Here is a 5,430-nt window from a genome sequence, read left to right as displayed (position 1 = left end):
CCTATCCCACCACATAAAAAATCCTCCTCCCCCCCCCCCCCCCCCCCCCCCCCCCCCCCCCCATGAGGCTAAAATAAGACAAGACTACAAGAAAAACTTCAGTTCAAAGTTCTTCTAAACTTTAGAATCACGGCTTTTTCATCCCATTTCCTGAAAGCACCAGGAGTTAAACTTACAAAGTGACACTGTCAACACAAGCCAGTAAGGAAAATTAATTACACTCATATCTTCAAGCGGTCACGTCAGCACAGACCTTGAAATTTATTTTAGGAATACACCATTAGAAATGGTTCCAAAGCAAAAGGGTATATGCACCTCGCAGTCTTTCATCTATCCTGCATTTACTTTTCCCTAAACTGTTGTGAGCGTAACAAACTTCAGAATGAAAAGGACTGACAGACGAACAAATAGCTAATAATCCTGCAGTTATCTCACACGCACCCTTTTGCATATGGACACTGGAGCATAAAAGCTATGACTGTGCCAAAGCCTGTGACAGAGGGACCCTAGCCAGGTGTTTGCAGTTCCAACCTGGCCTCCAAAGCACCCGAGTCCTTAACCCTTTTTGATGCCTCAAAGAGCCTTTTTAAGAATACAGGGACACACAAAACCTTTATGATTTTCAGAGGTACCTGGAACCAGATACACACCTCCAAATTTGAAATTTAAATGCCTTTAAATTTCCCCGTTAGTTCAGTCAGAGGAACTTAGCGGTTGGGAGTTATTTGGAGAGACTGGCTACTACACATCATTTTTGTTCTGTGAGGATCTTCAGCGTTCACCGAGGAGGAAGAGCACTTTTTTACGCTAACATATGGCAGTCCCATGGAAGCCCGCAGTGTTTCCGTGACTGCCTTTTTCTGATGAATTCAGGAGTGTACCATGTTCTGCTAGTTTTATGATTCCTCGTTCCTAAGAAGCCATCTGGGATAAAGGGAAGCCTCACAGAAAAGGCAAGCACTATATACAAGCGTCAGCTTCCTAAGTACAGCTTAAAATAACTGTTTCAGCAAGCCATGATGACAGAAGTAGAATTTCTTTGCATTTTCCAGAGCCAAAGCAGGTGGCCACAATATCCCCAACCCCCACCAAATGCATCTTCATCTAACTAGGATTTCTATTTCCTTACATTTCTTTTGTGCTTTAGTCTTACACTGTACTTTAATATATTACAGTTTCTTCATCAATTCAAGAAGATTCTTTTCAAGGCAAAAAAACTTGTAAGAGAACAACGATTTTTCAAGACCTGAGTACAAATCTGTCAGGTACAGTAGGGATTGTTGAAATTACTGAAAAGCAAGTGTGTTCAAGAATTTCACCAGATGTTCAAAACAGCACTTCACAATAAAGGCAACAAACATGTTGCTTTTATCTTAAATCCTTACATAAGGTGTCATTAAAATCTTCAAATGCTTGAAGAGACAGCCTCAGAGTGAGCTTCGTTTAATCTTTCAATTAAAAGCTCCCAAAGCAAATCACTCCTACTCTTAATAATTAAACTCCTCCATATGGCAAGTAGGCTGAGCAGGATGTAACAGTTAACTTGACAATGTCATTTATGACATTTATTTAAATTATTAGAGTGAAAAATAAAGTTCATCATTGCAGCACATCTTTCCACTAAAAACATTTTAAAAAACAGACAAAATTTTGACAAAAAGGGCAGAATACAATTATCTCCTAATCATAACACTGATGTTACTTCAATGAGCTTCCTGAAGAGGAAAATGCAATAATATTAATGACAGCAGGGAAAGGGGAAGGGGTGCAACAGGAAAGGAGACTCCGGACATTGTCGTCTCCACAGAATTTTCAAAAGTAAAGTTTCACATTAGGCTTTTCCACTACTTCATATTAGAAATTAAGGTAACTTCTGAAACTATGTTTATAACTCATGCAGTAACAGCCAATGAGACTCACAGATGAAACTCTGGACTGCGGAGTCTGGTACGTGAAGCACTTGTTTCTGAATACGTATAACGCCTAGTGACTGGCAACACTTCAGTTAAAAAAGAAAAAAAACCCAAACAACTATTTGCAGTTCAGCTCTGTGAAAGCTGCCATAATTCTTTTAAAATCCACTAAACATCCTTCAGTAAAAAGAGATGACATTTCAAACAACCTTAAAATAAATCATTACCACTTCAATACGTATACAAGTGATCTTTTCATGAGAGATCCAAACCTGGTTTTGTCGCTATTGAGAAGAGTCCATTTATTCTGCTATTTCAGTATCTTTTAATATATGCAAATCAATTATATTTTTTCCCCCACATGAAAATTTCAAACTTGATGAGGCAAGAAAGGCTTTGATTTTTCCTTAAATCACCATTAGCTCATCTCTGCTTTCCCCACACCCACAAAAAAGCTGTCTAATTCTGAACTTAAATTTCATTTTTTATACACGGGGGGGGCGCGGGGGAGGGAAATCAGTGAAATCACAGTTCATTATTTAAAGCAGAAATTCAGTCAAATAATGCCATTAGCAAAACCAAGTGTTAAGACAGGTTTCCAGTAAAGCTTTTCTGATCTTTCCTAGATAAAAAAGCTTCAAAACAAACTGCAGAACAGCTGTTCTGTTAACTCTCTGATTACCTGTTAGGACATTCAAAACATCATACACTATCTTAGAAAACTATTTAAGAAGTTTGTAGCAATAAAAACCTTTACTCAAAGGAAAAGATACAAAAGGAATTCTCTAGAGAATTAAGTTTGATGTTAAATCTAATTTTGCTTTAATTTAACAGCATCAAAAGCAACTATCCCAAATCAGCAATGCTTGTTTAAAAAGGAAGTTACAAAAAGGGGGTTGAATATGTTAATCATGTCAAGGATTATTCTGACAGGACAAAATATCAGTATAAACACCTCATTTAGACTGTTAGGAAATTAATTATTACATTACAACACTGCTCTGTCTGACTAAACAAAAATCAAGAAGATGGATTTCATGGCTTCCCCATCTCCTTCCCACACCCTCCCTGAGCAATGACAGTTTGAAGGGAAGAGGAAGTTGGACAATTATTGTATACAATGGTCAAAGTAGACTGATTTAGAAGAGGAACTCCTGCCAACCCTAACAAAGCAGGATGACAGGAAACTGGGAGATGAATCTTATGCAAGCCATCAAAAATTCTCCCTTTTTTCCTCCTTCCAACCTTACTTGTACTTTAACGATACTTACTATACACACCTACAAATGAACATTCAGTTAAAAAAAAAAAGATGCCAGATGTCTGATACCTACTCTCAGCAATAGGAAAGTCTGTCTCACTTGACTTATATTTATTAGTACAACAAGACCAAGAAGGGAAATATTTAATGCAGTTTAAATCTAAGTTTTCATCCATGTGAAACTACATCTTCACTACCTTGATTTGGTAGTGAAGACTATTTAACACACCTTTAAAAATGTATGATGTACTCTTTGCACATTAGAGAAATTATTAACATCTAAAATTAGAATAGCTCCAAGAAAAAACAAATTTACATAGGTTCAAAGATAACGTAAATTCATAATCTCACATGGTATAAAAACACACCCTTAACTCAGACAAAATGAACAAGACAGTCGCTATTTTTGCCTTCTATCCCCTATGTGTTTAGAAGTTACAGCTATCAAAGAAACAGGACTGTAAGTTTACTATTTGAGTTCATTTGTCAACAGAACATTAATTAAGCTGATGAAATAAGCTACAGATGTGTATTCATACATATTCAGTGACAAGTAATGCGTAACACACATTAAGCACATAAAAAGCTTAGATGTGTGTTGTTTTATATATTTTAGTTCTGACTAGTTCTTTTCTGCTGTTCTAACAACCTTCTCCCTTTTCTAACGGCAGGAAGCTGGAAAAGACACAGTATATCCCGTATCATATACTTTAATCTGCCCAAGAATTTGTCAGCTCTTATGGAAGAACAGTAGCACAGCATTCAAGCCACTGTCTGAATTTGGTCAGGAAATCAGAAATGTGATTTACAGGTAACCTTCAAATGCCTAACAATATGTCCATGTGATTTCTGAAGCAAACTTCCTAGTAACTGGTTTTTTAGATAAAACCTCATCTTCTTGCTTAGAATTCCATCCTTGTTAACACCCCTGCTGTGCATTAATCTGGAAGCCTGATCTTTATCCTCCTGGTGAAAGTGTAGGGTCAATATTCAGCATACCAATTTCTATTCAGATATGGCTCAAAAGCTAAGCAGAGCATGAGCCACTAAATTCTTTTCTGGAAGACAGTGATCTGCAGAATACAACCACCATTATAGTATGGCTGATAATTTAAAAGTTTACAAGCTTTTTTCGTGCTAAAAGGGTAGTTCACAGCTTAGAATGAAAAAGCAGAGGGAGGGGAGCACTTGAAAAGGATTTTACCACTTTATGTAATTTTTAAAAAGTTTAATAAAAGGCATAAAAAATTTACAGATGTGGTTTTAAGATTAAAAAAGCATCTTTTAAGACCTAAATCCTTACACTTTTAGATAAATAAACTGAAACATGCTAAAATTGTAAATTAGAGGAGTATTAGTCATATTATTTTCATATAAAATTATATATAACTTTAAACTTATACTTTTAATCACACCAGTTTTTCCTCTGATACATTTGTTTTCACATGTGATTCATAATCATATCCTATATCCATGAATCAGGCATGTAAGCATGACATTGCTGACATTACTGAATTACTTCAGTCTTCTACACCATCTGATCTAGTATGTATATTATTAACTGTTCTAACCAAGGAATCAAATTTAATCCTCTGTGAGCACCATCTGTAGCATCATCAGTTCCCTCAGAGTTCCTGTAACAACATGTTGTCAGGATGTATTTATACTTTAAGAGAACATACCAGAATTATACAACTGAAACCTAAATTAAAAAGATGTAACATTGTACTTACAATAAAGGAAGCTTAGCATCAGGGCACTCTTTTTTTTTAAATACACATTCTGTTAAGATTCTAGCATTTGAGTATTAAATTTGTCAGCCTATGCAATGTTTATCCTTTCAGAAATAAAAAGGCACTGAGTGCATAGATTCATTTTATTTAATCAATAACACCATAATGAAACACTTCCTTTTAGCACCATTCAACATACCAGTAATTTTAAGGATATATAAACATCAGTTTCTTTAAATAGTCCTGTTAGCTTATGTGAAGATTTAGTAGTGCAGATTGCTGGCTAGTTAAGGACTATCCTACTTCCAGAAGCTTACATGAACTGCTCTGCAGTTAGCACTCACATCCAACTCCAGACTGCACAACTGGCAGTTTTGCTCCTACTAATACACTGCTAAATATTTTTCTCATGATGAATTTCACCAAGTGATAAACCAGGCTGAGAAATCTAACGATGGTGTCCCAGTTCACCTTGGCTTATTTGATGCAAATAAGATCTAAAGAGCCCCTTTAAAAACAAAAA

This window comes from Aptenodytes forsteri, unplaced genomic scaffold (genome assembly GCF_000699145.1).
Source record: "Aptenodytes forsteri isolate BGI_AS27 unplaced genomic scaffold, ASM69914v1 Scaffold333, whole genome shotgun sequence".
NCBI lineage: Eukaryota > Metazoa > Chordata > Aves > Sphenisciformes > Spheniscidae > Aptenodytes > Aptenodytes forsteri.
This window is presented reverse-complemented; position numbering follows the sequence as displayed.